General features: G+C 43.5%; 1 long non-coding RNA gene across 1 annotated transcript; it reads right to left on the bottom strand.

Moving 5' to 3' along the window:
* Positions 1-1654: 1654 nt before the first annotated feature.
* Positions 1655-23542, bottom strand: LOC310838513. Its single transcript, XR_014561003.1, has 4 exons — positions 23376-23542; positions 6315-6365; positions 5532-5652; positions 1655-4256 (listed from the first exon to the last, which is right to left on the bottom strand). It is a non-coding gene; the product is annotated as an uncharacterized lncRNA (long non-coding RNA).
* Positions 23543-24496: the final 954 nt, after the last annotated feature.

Below are 24496 nucleotides of genomic sequence, written 5' to 3'. Positions count from 1 at the left end.
TCCCAATGGAACAAACTCCCCTCTTCTTAGTCCCCGGTGCACCATTCTGTGGGTTCTCCCAACCCTCCAGAGCAGAATTGGGGAGAGTGTGAGGCGATGTAGGGGGAGGAGAGGGGAGGAAAGCCCCATTGCACTAGTGGGAATCATTGTGGTGGCTTCTGCTTTTTCAACGTACAGCCCAGGATGCTGATTCTCTACCTATTAACTTTCCAAGTTGTTAAATAATGGTTGAATATTTACATTTTAGTCTGAAAGCTGTGGAGAAGCATATGCTAATTAAAGTAAGCAGCACTGTCTCTAAGGAAACCACAGGCTGCAATCCTATATACACTTACAAGGGAGTAACTCATTAGGACTTATTTGTGAGTAAATTAGCATACAGTTCCACTGACAATGTATTTGGAAGTGCCTTTTGATACACAACATTGTGTGTAGTGGTGGTCCCTGTGATCCTCAGGTGAAGGGTGATATATGTAGATGATGATGATTTATTAACATGCTAGGGTTCGAGAATGAAGTTGAGCTGTGAAGGTATTTCCTGCATAGATGACTAGAGATGCTGGTCTTGGAGACTGTGTACATGTCCTGATCTATATATATATATTGGAATAATTCTAATTAGTGATGAAGGACGATCTAATACTTATTACTCACCCGGAGTGCTCCAGCACCAGGAAAGGAGTGCAGACTGAAAGAAGCAAATATCTCCATTTCAGTTTCTCATTTTTCCAATCTTAAAGTTCTCCACATTTCAGTTTGCATTTTTTTAAATTAAACAAGTCCTCTTGAAAATTCAGCAACCTTTTAGTGCAAGGTTCTTCCAATATGCACATCCAATGGATTCTATTTTGTCTAATATACATACATACATACATACATACACACACTATTGTAGAGCAATGTCCCTTGATATAGCGCATTTTGGCAGACCTTCCAAGTGTCCCTATTTTCCAGGGACGTCCCTGATTCAGAGAAGCCAGCCCAGTTTCTGATTTGATCCCAGAATGACCTCTGAGGTGGTGGTGGAATGCTTAGTATCTATGGCCTATTTGTTTAGGAGTAGTTCACTGAAGTCTTCTGAATTCCACACAGGCTCAATGGGTGTCAAAAGAGGGCCCTTGAGGAGAACATGGAGTAATGGCGAGAGCTTCTCATCTGAGGCCTACAGGCCCATCCGAATCAATTTCGTTTTTCTCATGAAACTGCCTGTGGTTTTGGCTGACGGGAGTGGTGGAAATATAACATTATGGAACTGTTTCCCATTCCCACCCATGAAAGGCCTTCTGGGATGACCACAAATCTTAGCCCAGACAGTAAGTGCTCAGGGTGGGCCAGAAACCCTTAATCACATACTTCTCATCTACAAATCCACCCAATATTAGCTCAGCCTCTGGCTACAGCTGGACAAAATAACACAGGGCAGAATTCCCAGAGGATCAACTTCCATGGAAATCTCTGAGCAGAGAACTGCCTTTTTCCAAGTCTTGGGATATTTATCTTCTAAAGGAGTGCTGCGTGTGGAGGAGACCCAGCATATATGACTGGCTTTTCCTGCTATTCTGTTGACCAAGCAAGTCAGTCCCACAACCAGATTAATAAATTAATCCACAAAGACAGATACGGATTAAATAAATTATGATTCAAACAGCACCCCTTTGGTCCATATGAATCTTTAATGGATGTAAAATTCTGGAGCAATATCAGATGTTTTGCTCCTTTTTTCACGTCTCTTTTTAGTCATTCTTTCAAATGCAGGAGTACAAAAGAAGAAAAAGACACTGATTATACAACATTACAAATACAAGTTTATGAAGTAGTCAACGGAAAACACTTATATATGTTAACAAATTGAACTCATTTTCATGCAGTCAGTACATGAAGTCAAAATTTATGAAAGCTCCCTATCATTATATACAGGTATTCTGTTTTCTTTGCCATTTTGGCAATTCTCCATGTTCTATTGATAATGTTGTAGATTTATGCCTGTTATAGGCAATCTATATTTTAGTTGACAGCTATATTTTTATTACCACTATTGATTAGTTCACATCAGGTTGTAGTTTGATTTTAAAACTAACTCTGCTCAAAAATCCAAACGAAACATTGATCAACAAAGAATTGATCAACAAACTGATTATATAAGGAAGCTTATTCTAAGAAAACACCTTGGAGCTATCTCACCAGAAGTGGTCAGTGTAAAGCAGATTTTTTTCCCTATAGCCAAGATTAAACTTGTGCACTTTTACTTAATTTGCATAATGTTTTTTCCATGTTATTAATCTGCTTTGTGTGTGTGTGTGTGTGTGTGTGTGTGTATGTAATAACAATGAGGCAGATAAAAGTGTGCTACAACAGATGGAGAGGTGGAGAAAAGTCACATAAGAGAAGATGCCACAGGGTACCAGTCTACAAGCTTGAAAAGATCCTGTTGCAGCATGTAAATAAAACTTCTTTGTCCGGCCTTCACAGCTCAGCCTTCTACTCCCTCATTTGCATAGCCTTTCCTCAAAGCCTGCAATTGCCTTTCTGGCTCCTTCACCCAATCTATTTCTAATTAGGTGTGCCTTCTGTGTCCTCCTTTTTTTGCTTGTAATCAGCTGCAAAAATGGAAAAGGCCCCAACAGAGTAGCGACTTTGCTCCCCCTTGATGAGAGACATTATTTCCGGACCGAAAAACATCATTAGGAGTATGGAGCAGGGGGTTGTAAAGACTTAATTAAATGCTCCAGGAGGGACAAGGAAATCTGATTAAAAGAACTTTGTAGTCATTACAAACAAACAAAAAATCTAAGCCCAGAGTTAAAGGAGAAGTTGGGAAGCTCATGGAAGGAAACTCTTGAGGTTGCCTTCAATGCTGTTCACGATTTGTACTGTTGCACCAAGGTCAATCTCCCCTAGAAAGCCTACAGTTTAGACAAGTATACAATACCAAGCTACTCAGTTCATTTCACTCCCACCAAGCATCTCAGGTTCTGGAGCAACCCCAGATGTCTTGCAGCATGCCGGACAGTGAAAACCTCAGCATGGGAGCTGAAGGGGTGTTTTTTCTCTTGTTCCTCATATTGCAGCTCCAAATCCAGAATAAGAAATCCGAACTCTCATCTCATTCACTCTTTCATTCACACCACCTCCTTTGTGGTGAGCAAAGCATAAGGAAGATGAAGAGGGTGCACTCCCACTGTTTAAAGCATCCTGCCAGCTACCGTTGTGAGCAACAGACGGCCCCACAATTGCTGCTTTAAATTTTGTTTGGACAGGCTACCTGAAGATATGGGGGGAAATATAAGATGATCCAGGAGTTGACTTGCTGAACTGTATGTGTGTTTTGAAAACTGCAAAGCCAGGTTTACACCTGTGACTGCTGTTTAAATACTTACAGGACTCATACCAATACTTTGAACATGATGAGCAATGCTAATCTCTGTAGGTAATTATCAAGTATCATTCCTATATATAAGGAAACTGAGTTTCAGAGCCAAACATGAAAGATATGGAGAACCTAGGTGTAAGACCAAACCATAGTTTACCTTGGCATTTTGTGCCCAAACCAAGAAAGGAGGAAGAGAATTGTCATGTACTGTACAAGGAGAGAGGGAGAAGGGGGTACATTGGGAATTTGCAATCTTGAGAATCCATCCGTGCTCATTCATGTAAGACCAAACCATGCTTTAGGCCTAAATTTGGAATAACTTCATTTTGTCAAAAGCATGTGATCATACTGTGGGGTGCAATTGAAAATGCAACCTATACTTCACCCAGTTTGTCAAACCTTTTGTGTGATCAATTACCTATTACTGTTCTGATCCAATAACGAAAGAGTTATTGAAAAAAATACCATTGAAGAAAATGGTATTAACATCTTTGTACACAGCGTATAGCTCCCTGAATTCAGGGAATGGAGAAACCTTCCTCCAGGTGCCTCTTCTTACTACTTTGATATAAGATCTCAGAGACTTCCATGTGGCTTCTGATACCATGGGGGTGACTTCTTTTACCAGGCTGTGTGCCATATCCTCTCAGCCACCATGTTTTCCAAGGTGACCTCATTTCCTCTTTCCCAAGACTCACTTGAAAAGGTGGCCCACCTTGGTTACAGGGAGTTATTAAAACAGAGCCGGCTGCCTTCAACATTTCTTCCTCCAGCCCACCATTCTGGACTTCTGTAACTAGCTTGACATTAAACATTCTTGTAGGCAAGCTGAGGCTTTGGCATCACCTGTGCTTTTTGACCTGAGCAGGGAGGTGACTGAGTGAACCTGAAAGGCAAAGCAAAATGTGAGGACACGACTGTGACACAGAATCATTTTGAGCAGTACCCTTTCCCTACAGAGCCTGGCCTAGTCAGAGCTTCATCCGGTTTAAGCTACAGTGATACCTCGGTTTAAGAACAGCCCTGTTTACGAACTATTCAGTTTACAAACTCCGCAAAACCCGAAGTAGTGTTCCGGTTAGTGAACTTTACCTTGGTCTACAAATGGAAGCCAAACAGTGGAAGGGCACCGGCGGCAGGAGGCCTCATTAGGGAAAGTGTGCCTCAGTTTAAGAATGGCTTTGGTTTAAGAACGGACTTCCGGAACGGATTAAGTTCATAAACCAAGGTACCACTGTATTAGAATGGGCAGTGGAGGAATAATGGGCTCCAGAAATTTGCTGCGATACTAGCAACCAAATATAGCTGCTACTGCTGCTAATGCTTTGTCAAGTGGTCCAACATGGCTATTTTAACAAAATACTTGTTGCTTGTGTGACGCTAAATGCACAACAGTGCAATGCTAAACAAGTTAATCCAATTTTGTTCAACGGGACTTACTCCTAAGTATGTACAGGACTGCAGCCTAAGTAAAAACAAAATAAGTGATCTCTCACTTTATAAAGATGTAATGGCTAGACTTTTTCTGAATTAGACTAGTATCCATCCACTGATTTCTAGACTCTCTAGAAGGGCCATTGCTCAGCTGTAGAGCATCTGTTCTGCATGCATATGATTCCTGTTTGAATCCCCGGCTTCTGCAGGTAGAACTGGGAAAGTGGCCTGTGTAAAATGCTGGAGAGCTACTGGTAATCAGTGTCAACAACACTGAACCAGATGGCCTGTTGGTCTGACTCAGGATAAGGCAGCATCCTGTGCTCCTATGGTATTTGAAAACAGAGTGGCATTATTGGGTTGAAGCAGAAATGCATTGCTACTTATTGCTTAAGGATCATTAGGGGACTCAGAGTTCCATGGAGAGTTGGGCAGCAAAAACCAAACCTCAAAAACTGAAAATCCGGACAAAGTTGTTCGGCTTTTTTGTTTGTTAAACATCACCCCACTTGCCCACATACATCTGGGAATTCCCAGACATTTTGCCAACTTGGCAAAAATCCTCCAAGATGCCTTTCACAAAGCCCAATTTCCGGGTGTTTCAGGGGAAACCCAGACATATGGCAGCCCTACTTATTAGTCCATATTTAATTTCAAGACTCATTGGACTCTGACCCCATTCTGGAGGCCCTCTTCTCCCCTGCCCCTATATCTCCCACGCACTTACCATTGTATTACAAAAAGGCAGTGAATTTTCCATCAGCTGGTGTTGGTACTTATTCTTTTTCTTCCACTCATCTCTGATCAGATTGACTCGCACAGGAACCAGAGATTAATTTCTGGTTTCCCTGAACACAACAAAAAACAAAACACTGTGTAGCTTACCGTCATTACAGTACACCATCCTCACCTTGTAAGACAAAACCTTCCAGTTGTAATCCTTTAGCCAATTCTGTGTGAGTAATGTACGGCCTTGTATGAACCCCTGTCCAAAATGGTGGACACACAGTGGCCAGGGCAGAATGGAGGGCCAAGAAGATTACTGTACTAACCTGGAGTTGGTTCAGCAATAATGGTGAGATCAGGCCTGATGCATCATGTGACAGCAGTGAAACCAGTGGATCTTAGCTCCTTCCACTCCCTGCCCTTGGAACAACTTGTTCCAACACCTTCCTCTTGTAGCTGCTAAGATGGATCCTGCCAGGGGGCACTTTTGCTCACCTGGACATTTAGTGGACGGAGAGGGAAGTGATGTTTTTTTAAGATTTCTTGGTTTACAAAAGTATGTGCAATGTCTCTTTTTTTCAGGTTACACCCCCACCCAGTTCAGCCTCCCACAAAGTTGTGTGTATTTTGGATTGCCCCATCCATCTTTAACTAAGACCATGGAACTAAAGAAAGTAGAAATGGCTGCATTAAAACTGATTACAACTATAATCCACCAGGAACTTCAACTGTGCAAAGCTCCCTGAAATGAAAGAGAGATTTGCATAAAAGCATCCTTCATTACCTTGGCGGGGGATCTGACCCAACCTCCTGCTTGCTTCCTTCTGTTCCTTCCCTGAAAGATAGAAAGCAAAGGAGCCTCAGTTCACTCAGATACATCTTCCAAGGCAGCAACTAGAAGCAGAAGACCCTTTCTTCAGGTTGGGGACCAGATGGCAACCCCCACCTTAAAGGTAAAGGTAAAGGTACCCCTGCCCGTACGGGCCAGTCGTATCCAACTCTAGGGTTGTGCGCCCATCTCACTTAAGAGGCTGGGGGCCAGCGCTGTCCGGAGACACTTCCGGGTCATGTGGCCAGCGTGACGAAGCTGCTCTGGCGAGCCAGCACCAGCGCAGCACACGGAAACGCCGTTTACCTTCCCGCTATAAAGTGGTACCTATTTATCTACTTGCACTTAGGGGTGCTTTCGAACTGCTAGGTGGGCAGGAGCTGGGACCGAAAGATGGGAGCTCACCCTGCCGCGGGGATTCGAACCGCCAACCATGCGATCGGCAAGCCCTAGGTGCTGAGGTTTTTACCCACAGCGCCACCCCCACCTTATCCCACTGTAAATGAGAATCTGAGTGCAACTCATATCCCACTGAAGTCAGTGCCAAATTGTCTGTTTTAATTGTGAAAGACAACACAAGCCCATAGGGATGCTCTATCTGTGGCTTACTATATGGGAAACAAGAGTGCTAAAAATTAAATATAAACTGGACAAAACTGAAACATCAAGTTAAATCCCAGGAGCCATTGGCTCATTCTAGCTCTGCAAATGGCCATTTTGCATCTCTAAGAGCCACAGCCAGCTTCATAGTGGGCCATTTGGCAAGGAAGTACGGAATGGTGGAGGACAGGTGTTGCACTCTTACCTGATGCAGGACCAGAGACAGTATGCACCACCTCCAACCTAATTGGTCTCCTTATAGAGCCAAGATGGATACTGGCTCTTTCAGGGCCACTTAATAGCCTCCTTGAACCCCAGTAAGTGCCTGGTCTCCATGGCACATACTTGAAATGATTTAACACTCTGTGTACCATCCTGAATCACAATGGCATGTTCCTCAACAGATGTACCTTCCCCCATTCTTTCAACACATTCTTGAGGATGGAGCAGGATTCTAAATGTGAGAATTGGTTCTCAAACCAGAGGAGGTGATTCTTCCAGGTGACTGACACAGAACACAGTAATATGAGAACCTTATATGAAAACTTGGCCTATATGTAAAGCATTACCTCTTGAGGCCTCAAATGCTGTTTGCACACAACAAGACTGGTTTGTTTCATGGCAGGAACATGGCCAGTGGCAGCACCAGAATTTTGTTTGAGGCGGGGGTTCAGAAGGGGCAAAGTATATTTCTAGGTAGGTGAGTTGTGACCCACATGTTAAGATCGCAGAAAGAAAAATAGCAGTATATGTTAATGACAGGAGTCCATGAAAGGGGGGGGGGGGACAAGCTCCACAGTCTGCTGGATTCATAGAGGAACAGATAGCACAATGACCATCCGCTATGCTGAGAGCACAGCCGGATGTCCCCTATCACACCAGCATTAATTGAACTCGTTTAAACCAGTCTTTCCTTTGTACCAGATTGCCTAATAATCCTTTCCTCTCAACAGATGAGCTCTGTTGCTATGCATTAAGGAATCACAAATTACTCATTATGGGTCCATGACAAATGCATATGGAAATCAATGGGTGGGGGGAATCCTGGATCAAAGAAATGTTTCCTTTCCTTGAATGGTTTAATATAAAACTGGAAAACCCTATGACAGCTCAAATGTCAGAAGTAATCAAAAACTACCCATTCTCATCATTCTTTTGCTAGGACTTTTCCAGATGATAAGTTGCTGATGAGTTTTTGCTTCCTCTGCTTTATCAACTGTAAGGTTCTTTGTCTTTGAAAAAAAGAAGAATTTTTCTACTTTAAATTCCTAGTTGATTCTACACAGAAGGGAAAGTTCTTTACCAGGCCTGTTCAGCAGGCCTAGCCCTGCCATTAGGCATTAGGCAGAATGAGACAAGGTGCCTCAGGTGGCAGGTACTGGGAGGCTGGCAGCAGCAAGGAGGTTTGGGGGAAGAGAGTTGAGTATGCCTTCCTGTCGCTCCTTAAGCTAGCCTGTTGCCCAGTGGCATGGTAGGATGCTATTCTACAGCTAGACTATTAAATGAATAGTCAATGATGTGCTTGTCCATTAAATGTGATGAACATTTAATGAGTATTTGCAGCTCCTTGCCCCAAAGTACTTGGCCCTAATCTACATGATGCTCCCCTCCACCAGCCCCATCCCACTGTTAACGGAGAAATCTGAGGGCTCCCTTGGACAAAAAACAAGGACACCAGCCAGGAATACCAGAGCAAAACAGCAGCCAGTAGGCTTGGTCTTTACTGAAGACTGTCGCGACAGGACTCCCACCTGTCACCAGGTGAAACAAGATGGAAGCCCAGAACAAAAGAAGACCCCAACTTTTATTAACTACTAATCCCCATGTTACACCCCTAATACTACATCATAACTACATCACGACTACATCATTGATACATCACAAAAAGGAGGGGTTACGGGAGGAGTTGTGGAGGTAACCTGAGTATCTTGTCACCTGGCTGGTCCCTCCTTTCCCCCTCCCCATGAGTACTTTCCAGAAGACAAAGGGGAGTTTACAGTATCCTGCCCCCAGAGGGAAGAGCTGATCATTGTCCTTTGCCTCAGTCCATGATGAATCCCCTCCCATATGCAAGTTCTTTGTGACCTTGATGGTCTTCTGCCTGGGACCATCACGGTTGGCATGCCAACTGGGTAGGGCTCCTGAGTACGTGTTGGTACGCTCAAGGGATTATGGCCGCCCTGTATCAAACCTTCCCCCTTTGATAGCCTTTTCTTCATGGAGCAAAATAAAAGTGGAACGGTGTAGATCTGATGTACAGTTGTTTTTTTATGAATTTATAACAGAAACATCGCGTATGTCGTGTGTGTGTGTGTGTGTGTGTGTGTGTGTGTGTGTCAAGTTTGTACAAACTAAATGATGTGGGGGGGGGGTCCTGCAACACACTCATTTTGAGCCACGGACTTGAACTTTCAGCAGGATTGATCCAACACACTGAAGCTCCCATTGGTATGGCCTGAAAGCATTGGCTTTGTAACTGGAGAACATTGTGTGGACCACTAAAAGCAAATTCAATGGTAAAAGGAGTGTCTCTGCAGCAACATATTACTCACATGTGGGCAAGCCCTACCTCTCTGTTGACTTCAGTTACATGGAAGACAGAGTACCATTTTGTCCTCTGCCTCAGGCAGCAAAATTACTCTTGCCAGCCCTGTTCTTCCGCCACTTTTATCTGTTTGCAAAAGCTATTTCTCCTCATTAGCCTTTGTTTACAAGGATCAAGGAGACAAACAATCCTGGATTCAAAACCTTAAAACAGGCTACTCAAATTTTTTTTTTAAAAAAAACAGCAACAACTAGAATAGGAAGCATCCAAGAATGAAGTGCTAAATTAGAGAAATACCTCCAGAACTATTTACTGGAAATTGTGAGATATTTCTCTTTTTTGGCACTTTCCTCTAAAAACCTGGAACAATCACGTGCCACAGTGTGGTGGGGACACTCTGGAGATAAAGTTCTTTTCTTTGCATAGTGTAGCAATCTAGACAGTCTCTTTCATAAAACCTAAATCTCTTCCATGATCTTCTTTAAACAAACTCTCACGGAATGCAATATTATATTGCAGAAAAGAAGCAAAAGTGCCTATATCATCAGATTTAGCAAACAAAGGACGACTGCAGTGAGTCTCTTTCTTTGCTGCTTCACTTGTGTAGAATAACCAAGCAGGACTTCATAGGCTTACATGTTCCTAAAATGCTTTGATCAAGGAATTTCAGACGTCCAAAATGGCACAACGTCCACATGGTTTCCCAGTCATCTCTGACCTGGGGCTGCTTTTGGGCAGATATGTACACTTATACACACACCATGTAAATTTCAACACCATGAGAGGCATCTGCTGGTCTTGTTGTACCTTTTTAAAAAAACTGATACAGCATTAAGACTGCAAAAAGGAGTTTTGATATGAACCAATCCAAACTTTTGGAGGATTAAAATATAAAGTCATAGAAACTGGGAAGTGGCAGGGCTTGTGACAAAAGCCAATCCACAAAGTTTAGAACAGGCTGAGGTTTCCATTCCCCATGCTCATTCAGATTAATAATTGCAGGAAGAGTCACTATTTTTCACCTCTCAATAGTTAAGTCTGGCCATGAACTTGGAAATTCCCTTACGGCCCTTGGGGATACACAAATCAGAATGATCGGCAATTAGCTATGTATTGTAAACAGGATGGGAGAAGGGAGAGCTTTCCGGATTATACACAACCCATAACAAGTAGAAGCTGATTTTCCCTGCTGCCTTCTAAAATTGGAGTTTTAATGTCAAGCTGACCAAATCTTATCTTTGATTCCCAACACTCCCTAACATATTATTATTATTATTATTATTATTATTATTATTATTATTATTTGAAAGAGATGGTGAACTCTCTTTCACCATCAGTGGAATATTTACACTGGAGGTTTCTCACCTCATTCTGGTATGGTTTGTGAATTGCGAGTTATCTTAAACTGCTCTTTTAACTGATTTCATTTTATTGAAATGGGATATTGTCATGTTATGTTTCTCTTACCAAAAAGTGGTGCACAGAGAGAGAGAATATTCAAATAAATATAACTTTGCAGACACTGTAAGACTGGAGAAGGAGGGGTACTTTCCAAGAAAGTATTTTTAACAGCATTTGTATGCCGCTTAATTATAAAGAAAACCTCTAAACAGATTTCAAGGTTTGATAGAAGACACATAGCCCTTGCTAGATGATTCATCCCCACAAACACATTTCCTATGTGGTCAAACAGGTTTTGCAGGGTTTTGGGGGGAAGCCTGCAAAAAGCTTCAAAACCTCTTTCCCAAAGTTATAAGTGGGAGTCATTCAGTGTGTAGAGTACAGCAAACAATGCCTCTGTGATATCACCTTCAACATGCTGAAAAGTCTGCAACTTGACTCCAGCCTACCTTCTAAAAGTGCCCTGGACACAAAGGTATCACTTCTATGGATAGTGATGAGGTATTTGGCTAGTGGGGCAAAACATCTGACTGACATTCTGTCCCTGAACATAGTATACAGCTGTTTGTTTCTTTGCCGAGCAAAATGCACAGAAGATGAGATACTGTGAAGATGAATGGAAGGGGTGGCTAAGGTTTCTTACTTAAAATCAATGATAAATCTAAGGTGTTCCTACCAACTTAAGGCAATAAACTAGAATGCTAATAGATATGCAGAGAAACTAGAGGAGTTATTATCTGATTTCAAATAAGATATTATATTCTGAAAATAGGCTTGTTTTTATCTGCATGGTGCAAAAGCAGACATTTTATTATTACATTCCACCTACTACAGGATATAGTGCTGAGACTAATGTAGATATTTAGTCTGCCAGCTTGCTTTACTTCAAGAACAGTTATTTATAATAGCAGTTCTGTTCTGTTCTCCTTATATATTCTTAACTGTTCATATAGAAAAGATATTTGACATTTCAAAGGCAGCATCCTCCCTAGTATCTTCTATAATGGTGGATGCTCACAAATATTTGTTGCTGAGGCTCCCTATAGCACAGGATACATCTGGAGAGCCCATCCCCTCAGAATTGTACATATCTTCTGAATATTTTATCACAATATCCTATTCTCTGGTAAAGTCTGTGTCCTAAGAACAACTGCCCTGTGACTCATTTGTTACCCTACATGCACAGCCCTACCATCAAATCCCAATGTTGCAACTGGAAAACAAAAGACAGTTGATTAACAGTGTACAGTGTTGCGTATAATTTAATTGCTTTGCAGAATAGTTGTTTGAAAATGCAAAACTCTAGAATCTAGACCCCTTAGTTATATGCCTATTAAACACACTTCTGCAATTCTCCAGCAAGGATAATTTACTCCTTCCTTTTCAGAGGAATCAATAGGTGACCATTCCAATTGGTTGTTACTTTCCAGAGCCCAGAGGTGTCACACCTTCATGTGAGCGGAGACTTCAAGCATCTTCATTTCTGGGCTTTTGGGGAAGCAAAATGGTCAAAGGCTCTCAATGAAGGGAAAGACGCAAAGGATTGATATAAGAAAAAACTGCTTCCTTATCCCTTATCCAAGAGCCCATATAGAGTCCATATGTAGGTTCTCTATCGGTAGGATAAAATAACAGAGGTCAGCCAGAGAATATTGAGAAGCAAAGCAGCTAGTAAGCATGATCTTTATTAAACTGTTGCAACAGGGTCCTCCACTCCCCGCCCCCGCAAGGAGGGAGGAGAGAAACCCCCGAACAATGGTGTGCAAACTCTTATGCAGACTTTTGAAATTGCCTCCCCTGTAGCTCAAGACCACCCCCTAAAACCTTATACATACATCACAGTGGGGTGGTCTACAGCAGAAAACCTGTCTGCCAGGATACCTGATAATGGTCAATCATTGCTCAACCTGGGCACTCTGGCCATTCTTTTGTGATAGTAAATACTTTAGTTCCTGAATCTCTTACATCTCCGCCAAGCTAAGCAGTTAGTTCCTTACCTCTCTCGCCCTGACCTAGCCACTGTGATCCACACCACGGTCACCTCCAGACTTGATTATTGTAACTTACTCTACGTGGGGCTGCCCTTGAGACTGACCCAGAAACTCCAGTGGGTACAGAATGCCACGGCGAGACTCCTTACGGGGTCCTCGCTGTGGGATCACTTTCACCCGGTGCTATACCAGCTGCACTGGCTCCTGGTGGAGTATAGGATCAGGTTTAAGGTGCTGGTTTTAACCTTTAAAGCCCTATACAGCCTAGGACCCTCGTACCTACAGGACCGCCTCTCCTGGTATGTCCCACGGAGGACCTTACGGTCTTCAAATAAAAACATATTGGAGATCCCGGGCCACAGAGAGGTTAGGCTGGCCTCGACCAGAGCCAGGGCTTTTTGGCCGTGGCCCCAATCTGGTGGAATGCTCTGTCACAAGAGACTAGGGCCCTGCAGGACTTGACATCTTTCCGCAGGGCCTGCAAGACGGAGCTGTTCCACCAGGCCTTTGTCCAAGGCACAGTCTGACCCCCTCCTTCTGTAATTTTCATAGAACTCTAGCCCAATGGTTGCCATTAATTTGACTCTGAATTGATTTTAGAATGAATTGATTTTGGAATGTATTTCAATTAATTGATTGTGATTTTATGTAAACTGTGTTATTTTTACTGTTGTTAGCCGCTCTGAGGCCAGCTTCGGGTGGGGAGGGTGGGATATAAAAATTGTATTATTATTATATTATTATTATATGTTGATAGTTTGCTCAGCTTAACAGATGCTTGCCAGACTGTATTTGCAAACGGAGGTGTAAGCCCCTACAGTCCAAAGACAACTGGAAAGCTTTTCCCATTTCCTTCCTCCTTGCAGGGAAATATTTGAAGTAAATTTGGGAGAGTCAAAATGGCTTCAGGATTGCTCTCCTGCACTGTTTCAGACACTATACTTATGCATGTGTGTTTGCCTTTTACATTTATGAACATTTATTCTCTCTATATATAAGACCTTAGAATTCCTATAACACAATTAACAGCCGGAAAGATGAGTTTCATGCCAGGGGTTAAGGACAGTTTTTGCCCTCATTGCAACAGTGTCTGCCAATGCAGTGCTTTAATTTTCCTCATTAAGAGTGAATGGCAGTGATTTCTTCCACTAAGGAGAATAAGAAAACAAAGTAGAATCCTGGGTGGCACCAACGGGGAAACAGGAAAAACCTGATTGCTGTCCCTAGTAAAGGTAGGTAAAAGGTAAAGGACCCCTGGATGGTTAAGTCCAGTCAAAGGCGACTATGGGGTTGCGGTGCTCATCTTGCTTTCAGGCCGATGGAGCCAGTGTTTGTCCACAGACAACTTTCCGGGTCATGCAGCCAGCATGACTAAACTGCTTCTGGTGCAACGGAACACCATGACGGAAATCAGAGCGCACGGAAACGCTGTTTACCTTCCCGCTACAGTGGTACCTACCTTATTTATCTACTTGCACTGGTGTGCTTTCAAACTACTAGGTTGGCAGGAGCAGGGACAGAGCAACGGGAGCTCATCCCACCGCAGGGATTTGAACCTAGTAACCCTAGTATTGAGATGAAGGGGCAACTTTTACCCCTCTCATCTGCATCCCTGTTTGCAAACTTGCAAACTTCATTCCAAGAACCCAACAGGAGCCGCAGAGAATTTAGCCCGGTCCTAACTCTCTTTTGCCTTTATTTCTGTTGAAAGAGTGTAGCAGTACCATGAGAGCAGGCTTTTATAGATATATAGAAGTTATTTTACCTGGCTTATTAAACAGCTGTTTTTGAGCCGCTGCTCTAATGTCTGAAGCTGCAGACATTCTATGTGTGCATTAAAGAAATTTGAGACCTGATGCCAAGTCCATGAGAAACACCCAAAGCCGACATGATATAAAAAGACCACAGGATCTGAAGAGGGTCAAATGTACAAGAGAATCTTGATGTCCCCTAATTGTTCTTCCGCTTGTTGAAATGATGCTCATCAGTCCTCCTTTGACTGAAGTGCTACTTGCCGCTTTTCTGTTATGTACCAGCAACAAAAGCAGCTCAGGCATTTATGTTGCAGAGGGATCACTGCTCTATGTTACATCACTCTTCGCTTAATAGGAGATGTGCTTGGCTGCCTGCTCATCTTTCAGAAATATGCCTCTTGACTGTGTGACTGATAGGGGGCTGCGCTTCATACAGATGGAAAACACATTAGCGTGTCGGCAACAGTGAGATTCTATTCCGAGTTCTGCTTCTGAGGCTTGGATACATTGCCTGCACATGTTCTGCCGGCCCATTTTTATGACTGAGCCTGGCAACTCGGATTTAAAATGCTGGCGGAAGTTCATTATTTATTTTCAAGATGTATAACTCCTGTTTCCACCACCTGGTTCCCAAAGCGGCATACAAAAAGGAAAACAGGAAATGACCGAAAAAATGCACTTCAAAGGGTGGGTGACATTTTTTGCTGCAAACGAAAGTAAATGCCCATTAAATAGCTACTGTTGCCTAATCTCCTACAAAACAGATCAGGAGGAAGACTCAATGAACAGATTGCCTGGAAGCAGGGACTCACTGCATACTGAACTCCGTTTAATTACTTCTTAATATACACACCTATACGCGTATAAGCCAGCTTTTAAAATTAGAAAAGAAACTGTTCATAAAAGGGCTTTCTGAATAAAAATGTTTCCAACATCCTGGATTTCCCCAAAATGCCCCTCTTTTTTTGGTCTGGTGGGGGCAGGGGACTGGATTCTAGCCACCCACAAGATATATTTGGGCTTCGACCAGGAATTCCTTTAAAGAGAGAGAATGAAAACAGAGATTTCTAGACTCTGTACAGAAACTGTATTTGGCTTAATCTGCAGCTCCCCAAATCTCTAGGACCAGGCCCCACCATGTATATTGAGTTCTTGGGAAGAGAGAATTTTGAAAAAATCAATAGAAAATAAAAAGGGGGAAAGAAGCAACGAGAAACAATCTGCGATCTCTGATGTGAACAAACATCCAACTTGATAAAGTTCCAATGCTAACTGCTGCGAACACACATCACAGCTACCCTGCAAACTATTTGTGGAAGCTCACACAAAGAGAGAAGGATGGAAAAGTGCACATAAGGCCTCCTCATGAGCTACAGACCCATATAGGAACATAGGGAAGCGCCTTACACCGTCAGACCATCAGTCCATGTAGCTCAGTATTGTCTGCATGCTGACTGATGGCAGCTCTTCAGGGTTTTAGCCAGGGCATCTCTCCTAAGCCCTACCTGAAGATGCCAGGGACCGAACCTGGGACTTTCTGCATGCAAAACAGATGTTCCACTACCCTTTCCTCTCCACTGAATTCCCTCTTTCTTGGCTTCACCATACAACTCTACGCTCCCTTTTCCCGGTACTCCCAAGTAACAACTTCTTCAGTGGGCTTTGCTATTTAACTAGCCACAGCACTGCAAGGAAAACTGATACAGTGGTACCTTGGGTTAAGTACTTAATTTGTTCTGGAGGTCCGTTCTTAACCTGAAACTGTTCTTAACCTGAAGCACCACTTTAGTTAATGGGGCCTCCCGCTGCCACTGCACCACCAGAGCACAGTTTCTGTTCTCATCCTGAAGCAAAGCTCTTAATCTGAGGTAATAATAATAATAATAATAATAATAATAATAATAATAATTTATTATTTATTATTTATACCCCGCCCATCTGGTTGGGCTTCCCCAGCCACTCTGGGCGGCTTCCAAAAACCCCCCAGGTACTATTTCTGGGTTAGTGGAGTCTGTAACCTGAAGCATATGTAAGCTGAAGTGTATGTAAGCTGAAGCATATGTAACCCGAGGTACCACTGTAACCTCCTGGTTGACCAATTTTGTTGATACACGCAAACTGAAAAAACCCAAGTTAACCTCTCGCTTGTTAATCTGTGAAACACACAAATGGCGGCTGCACCTTAATTTCCCTTTGAAGGGAACATGCTATCATCTCATCTATGCAACTGAGCTCAACTATACCCAATTTTGGATGATAATTGGCTGAGGTATTACGGCTCTTTAAATGTCAATTTCACCTACCCACTTTCAGCCAGACTCCAGGCTTGGCTGAAAAATAGATTTGCATGTCCCTGAGCTGAGAGACTCTTGTTTGCAGAGAACAGCTGCACTCTCTGCAGAGGTGCCTTGTAACCAGGGTTGTATTCTGCAATGTCGCAGTGCACCGAAATAACAGAATGTTGCTTTGGTTGTTGTTTTTTAAGTAGGCTGTGCTGGACTTAGGGCCCCTCCAGACTAGTGTTTTGTTGCAGGTATATTCTGCAACATGTTATTGATACATTGCTAGTGCATTAGTGGTAGTTTTATTCTGCTTTGCTTCATTCTTTGATGCCAGTACTACCACATATTGCTATCCTGAGGGCTATGGCACAACAAACGCAGAAAAGAAAAGAAAAACCAAGAATATTTGTGGTGTATAAAATGTTGTGAGATTTCAGCAGGATGCAACGAGATATGCACTGATTCGAAGTGAAGAAGAAGAAGAAGAGTTTGGATTTGATATCCCGCTTTATCACTACCCGAAAGAGTCTCAAAGCAGCTTACATTCTCCTTTCCCTTCCTCCCCCACAACAAACACTCTGTGAGGTGAGTGGGGCTGAGAGACTTCAGAGAAGTGTGACTAGCCCAAGGTCACCCAGCAGCTGCATGTGGAGGAGCGGAGACGCGAACCCGGTTCCCCAGATTACAAGTCTATTGCTCTTAACCACTACACCACACAGGCAATGTGACAAACCATACTGAGAGCAGGATCGCATGTGACGACCCAAACAGCGGCATGAAAACAATTAATCCTGACTGTGTAATAAAGACAATACCTGGAGGCCCTTAGATAATGGTTTCCTTTTAACGTGTGTGTTTCAGCCGAGTAAAACCCACACAAACCTGAAAGAAGAAGTGGGAAAGAACATCACTCTTCCAACTTCCTCCTTCATCTCTACACCCGTTCCAAGGGAGACAAATATAGCCACCCTCGCAGCCTCATGACCAAGGGGGCAGCGTTGTGGGGGTTCAGAGCTTTCATGTACGCTAAGAGAAAACATCATGAGAACCATGGTGTCCACAGGCACAAATTTAGTAAGCCCTGCTCTATTCTAAAAACCAGATTAAGAACATAGCAAGAACCTATGACTGGATCATCCTTAAGGCCCACTGAATCCAGCATCATGTCCTCACAGTGGCCAATCGGATGCCTGCAAGCGGGACAGGAGTCCAGAGGCACTCTCCCCTCTTGTAATGCCCATCAACTGCTTTGCAGAGATGCACACTGCCTCTGCCAGTGGAGGTACAATATAGCCATCTGCCTAGTAGCCATAGATGAAGGGAACGCAGTGGATGTAGCCTACCTTGATTTCAGCAAGGCATTTGACAAGGTGCCCCATGATATTCTTGTAAAGAAGCTGGTAAAATGCGGTCTTGACTATGCTACCACTCAGTGGATTTGTAACTGGCTGACTGACCGAACCCAAAGGGTGCTCATCAATGGTTCCTCTTCATCCTGGAGAATAGTGACTAGTGGGGTGCCACAGGGTTCTGTCTTGGGCCCGGTCTTATTCAACATCTTTATCAACGACTTGGATGATGGACTCAAGGGCATCCTGATCAAATTTGCAGATGACACCAAACTGGGAGGGGTGGCTAACACCCCAGAGGACAGGATCACACTTCAAAACGACCTTGACAGATTAGAGAACTGGGCCAAAACAAACAAGATGAATTTTAACAGGGAGAAATGTAAAGTATTGCACTTGGGCAAAAAAAATGAGAGGTACAAATACAAGATGGGTGACACCTGGCTTGAGAGCAGTACATGTGAAAAGGATCTAGGAGTCTTGGTTGACCACAAACTTGACATGAGCCAACAGTGTGACGTGGCAGCTAAAAAAGCCAATGCAATTCTGGGCTGCATCAATAGGAGTATAGCATCTAGATCAAGGGAAGTAACAGTGCCACTGTATTCTGCTCTGGTCAGACTTCACCTGAAGTACTGTGTCCAGTTCTGGGCACCACAGTTCAAGAAGGACACTGACAAACTGGAACGTGTCCAGAGGAGGGCAACCAAAATGGTCAAAGGCCTGGAAACGATGCCTTATGAGGAACGGCTAAGGGAGCTGGGCATGTTTAGCCTGGAGAAGAGGAGGTTAAGGGGTGATATGATAGCCATGTTCAAATATATAAAAGGATGTCACATAGAGGAGGGAGAAAGGTTGTTTTCTGCTGCTCCAGAGAAGCGGACACGGAGCAATGGATCCAAACTACAAGAAAGAAGATTCCACCTAAACATTAGGAAGAACTTCCTGACAGTAAGAGCTGTTCGACAGTGGAATTTGCTGCCAAGGAGTGTGGTGGAGTCTCCTTCTTTGGAGGTCTTTTAAGCAGAGGCTTGACAACCATATGTCAGGAGTGCTCTGATGGTGTTTCCTGCTTGGCAGGGGGTTGGACTCGATGGCCCTTGTGGTCTCTTCCAACTCTATGATTCTATGATTCTGTGATAGACTTCTCCTCCATGAATTTGTCTAATCCTCTTTTAAAACCTTCTACGTTGCTGGCCATCTCATCCGGTGGGATCTAATTCCATAGCTCGACTATGTGTTGTGTGAAGCACTTTCTTTGGTCTGTCTTGAATTGTCCATCTTCATTGGATGGCCCCCAGATTCTTGTAATATGAGACAAGGAGAAAAAAACCCTCTATCCCCCTTTTCTGCATCATGCACAAAAGTCCTAAAACATTTTAACCTTTCCTCATAAGGGAATTGCTCCAGCCCCTTGATGATTTTGGTCATACTTTTCTGAACCCTTTTCCAGCTCTACACTATCCTTTCTGAGGTTCAGCAATCAGAACTGTAGTATTCCAAGTGTAGTTTGCACCACAAATTTATATAATGTCATTATGACATTGATAGGTTCCACTTCAATCCTTTTCTTAATGATCCCTAATATGGAATCAAGCTATTCACTATGACCTCAAGGTCTCAGTCTTGGTTAATCACTGCCAGTTCAGACCCCATTCGGGTATATGTCAAGTAAGTATATTTTGTCCTAATAGTTTTTTAAAATAATAATAATAAATAAATAAAATTTATTTCACTATAAACAAAATGGTCAATTATCTTGCACATATGACCCAATGGATAGTATGTGGATAACACATTATTCAAAATATTGACATAGACCATTGAGATACAAAGCTTTTGATCAAATACAAAACTTAAAAGAAAAACCAACTCAAAACATCCATGCAGCTGTGATATGGTTGACCCCCGATATCATTTTACAATAAGAAAAGCCACAATCTTCTTTGGGGGAATTGAAAGGCTACCATTTTGCCCCAATGTATTGGCGCTGTGGTCTAAATCACAGAGCCTAGGGCTTGCCGATCAGAAGGTCGCGGTTCGAACCCCCGCGACGGGGTGAGCTCCTGTTGCTCAGTCCCTGCTCCTGCCAACCTAGCAGTTTGAAAGCACGTCAAAGTAGATAAATAGGTACCGCTTCAGCGGGAAGGTAAACAGCGTTTCTGTGTGCTGCTCTGGTTCGCCAGAAGCGGCTTAGTCATGCTGGCCACATGACCTGGAAGCTGTCTGCGGACAAACACCGGCTCCCTCAGCCAGTAAAGCGAGAGTGCTGCAACCCCAGAGTCAGTTCCTTTACCTTTACCTTTATTTCCAGTTCGGAGAGATTCTTTTGGAGCTCTTTGCAATTATTCTGGTTTTATTAAAAAAAATATTGGGGGGTGTTCTGCCCTGAGCAAATTTGGTTATCTCAATGCTCCTCCCTAACTCCAGGTGATATATGAACAAGTTGAAAAGCATAGGTCCTTGGGGACACCACTTCCTACATCCTTCCTGTCTGTACAATGTGCAAGGGAGACTTTGGTTGTCAGGTGCTTCCAAGGATGACTGCTGACCTAAGATACCAAAGTTAGAACTTCAAGGGAGAATTTTAAGAAAATTACACAGCATTTTGGAATTCCCACAGGGGCGGAAAAGCAGGCGGCTTCCAGAATTTGATGGACTACAACTCCCATCATCCCTAACAATTGACCATGCTGTCTATGCCTGATGGGAGTTGGAGTCCAAGAACATTTAGTGGGCCACAGCTTCCCCAGCTCCAATCTAGGCTGCATACACATTTTAAACACATTTAACCACCCCCCAAAGATCCCTGGAAACCATAGTTTATTCCTCACAGAGTTCCTCACAGAGTTGCACTTCCCAGCACACTTAACAAATTACAGTTCCCAGGATTCTTTGGGGATGGGGAAATGTAATTTAAATGTGCTTTTGATGAATCTGTTCTTTTTTTCCTTGGAATATTGAAATCTTGTAATGATACATCCCAGCGAGCAGAAATAAAATCTACTATAATGAAACATTGCTTCTTTGCCATGCACTTGGAAACCTCTTAAGATATCGTAAACAAATTCTGCAGGATGTTTCCTGATATCAAGGAGCAGATTTTCATCTGTGTTTGGAGACAACTGAATGCCAATTTGAATAAAAAAGGTGGACTGGACCTTGCAAAACAAGCACTGCTTTTAGTCAAATTTTGCATGATGGTTCCTGTGTTTGAGGAACCAGTTTTTACCTATGTTTGGATGCCATTTTGAATCAAGATGGCGGACCAAACATTTCAAAACTACAGTGATTTTAACCATAGATTACAAAACTGCTCTGTTTTTTCAGCTTCTTAGGATTCTTGAAATTCATAAGTGATGCTAGGGACAAGGTTGCTAGGAGGTAAATAAGCTCGGGGGGGGGGGGGAAGGATTAATTCAACATTTCCCTATCCTGGCCCTCTTTTGACTTGCAAAATGATTTACTAATAGCAAACCCAGTTCTCTGAGATCTCGTCTTCATGCAGCCAAAATGGCACCATCTATGCAGAATAAGGAAGAATCAGCAGGCTTGTAGGAATTCCAAGCTTTTGTAAAAAAGAAAGAAAAAACTGAGCAATGTTCCAAAACAGAGGACTGAGCAATGTCAGTGGGCACAAGACACTGATTTGACTGGGGAGGGGTGCAGAGGCGGAGCTAGCTAGACCCGGAGCAGTCACATGCTGTGAACCTGGGGGCGGGGCAATCTGCCCAGGGGAGCGAGGCGATGAGCATCCCAGGGGGGCGGGGGGCAATGTCACCCCCCTCAGGGATGACACCTGGGCTGTCCACACACCCCGCACCCTCTTCCTCCGCCAGTGGAGGAGGGCAGAAATGGAAAATTGGGAGTAGGCAATAGAACAGAGTGGTTGGCATCCCAAGGAGGAAGCAATATATACTATTCTTTACTGTGTGGCATGAAGACCCAAGGCTCAAATTACGTTGGAAAGGCTGGTTATATATTTGAAAGTAAATACATACAATTGAAACAAGGCAAAATAAATAAATAAACCCCCATCTCTTACTGAAAAGGCAAGGTCTACCAGCCACTGAAGAATCTTGGAAGGTAGCAACTTAAAAGTGGAGGCCCATTTTAGGATGTGTTCCTCCGGCCTGACAGAGAACTCTAAGGCCTTGTTATCTTTAGTAGGATCTGAAGGGTTTTACTTGATGTTTTGGCACAGGAGGAAAGGCCTTGCGGAACATTCCATCTTAGGTATGGGGCGATTAAGTGTCTTCATCCATAGAGCACCGCATCCAGCCTTGCTCAAACGGTGCTATTTCTCCCCCAGTCCAATTCACATTATTTATAAGCAAAGAAAAACCAAATCATATTTTTTATTGACCTGTGCAAGGGTTTAAAGATGCTTTGTGGTCAAACTGTTCACCTTAACGTCTCTTCCTAACTTCTTTGTTCCACATGTTTTTGAAATGAAATGAAAGGCATAACCCACACTCTCTTGAAAAGGACCCAAAGGTGATGGATAATACAGTCCAAAAGTTTGTTTAGAATGCCCACCAGGAAATTCAAGATCTTGATCCTATGAATTTAAAGTCGGGGTGTGGTGAGCTGGGGACAAATTTCCACAGGACCCCTGCCACTGAGTCCCCCCCCCCCCGGGCAGTAGAAACTGGATTCGGTTTCAGATGTGTTACATAAGAGCCACACAGATATCCTTTCTTGCGGAATTATTCCCACATCTCGCGGACCTTTTACTCATGTGAGTGAGATCCTTCAAATAGGGGCAACTTATGATGTGATCCTTCTATGCTTGAGGGAAGCTCCGCAATAAATAGAATCATTTTAGCTGCAGTGGGGCTTACTCCACCCGGTAAGTGGAGCTAAGACTGCAGCCTCAACAAACAGAATACAGAGGTAAAAAGAAAAGTTTAAATTAAAAACTTGTGAATCGGTCCACTTTGTAGTCACAGAGCAATTATCAGAGCAAAACAAAAGCACAAGACACGCACATATCACTACAAGCCAGGCATCCTTCCTACAGACACTCTCCCTGAGATCTGACCATCTACTACCCTAGCTTCTCTAATGTACAAGAAGGGAGGAAGGACATACGGTTCGACTTTGTTGAAGAAGCGCCGGCGCAGCAGAAATGCCAAGGTGCTGATGACCAAGATGGTGGTGCACATGATTCTTCCCCCATTACCAAACCAGGGGCATCACTATCGCGGGAGCATAAGGGCAGAATAGCTCCACTGGCCTCCGCCTGACTCTGACTCACCGGTGCTGTGGGGTGGAGATTGGCATGCAAAGCCACTGTGGGAGGGCTGCTTTCTACCCGGTCACCTGCAGGCACTCATGACTGCTTTCAGAGAAGATTAGAGTGGGATAAGACGTAATTAATGGGCAAGGCACAAATAAGGACACAAACCTCCAGCCTCTAGGAGAGAAGTGGGCTAGTCAGTCTGTCAGTGGACTGCTCGAGTCTAGGGACTTTTCCTGCTGTTTTTGGGCAAGACGAGGCTACAAAACTGCCTTGTAAGGAATGAGAACATTAGTCCATCTCGCTTGATATTAGCTGCAGCTTTCTAGGGATTTCACCTGTGGAGTTTTCCCTGAAGATGCCAGATACTGAACCCGAGACCTTTCTGCATGCACGGAATGGGATCTAACACAGGTCCCCCTCCTGAATTATGAGCAGAGAAAGGAAATGGCCTTCTGCATTTCCCCTCTTTATGCTGTTTGCAGACTCCAGATTCTGGTAAGGCCTTCCCAGCTCTTCTGACATGCCTGGAATATACTCAGTACTGTACTTCACAGAGCTGCAGCTGGGAGTTTGACATCTCAGGAAATCAGAGCTACTATAAGAGCATCATGTCCTGTAAAGTGGTGATGCTCCAGAATAAGGGACAGGTGAGACTTCCAGGTGAGAGAAGGGTTCCATTAAAACAAGCCTAATGTCATCCGGCAATCACTTTCCTATCAACGTTATCCACTGGGAAGTTATTCTGCACACACAAGAGAATCCCCCAACCCCATCCTCTGGGACTGGGACTGGGTTTGGTTTGTTTGTTTGTTTGTTTTGCTTCTCCGCCTGTGTTTTAGGAAATCCTCCATAATCTATTACGGCACCTGTCCTGTCCCCTCTCTACTTGGATATGTGGTTTCTTCTCTTGGGGTGAGCACAAGTCTTAAAAACAAACAAACCAGCTTTACTCTCCACACTACACAACACA

The sequence above is a fragment of the Podarcis gaigeae genome (genome assembly GCF_964106915.1).
Source record: "Podarcis gaigeae genome assembly, chromosome: 2".
Lineage (NCBI taxonomy): Eukaryota > Metazoa > Chordata > Lepidosauria > Squamata > Lacertidae > Podarcis > Podarcis gaigeae.
This window is presented reverse-complemented; position numbering and strand designations above follow the sequence as displayed.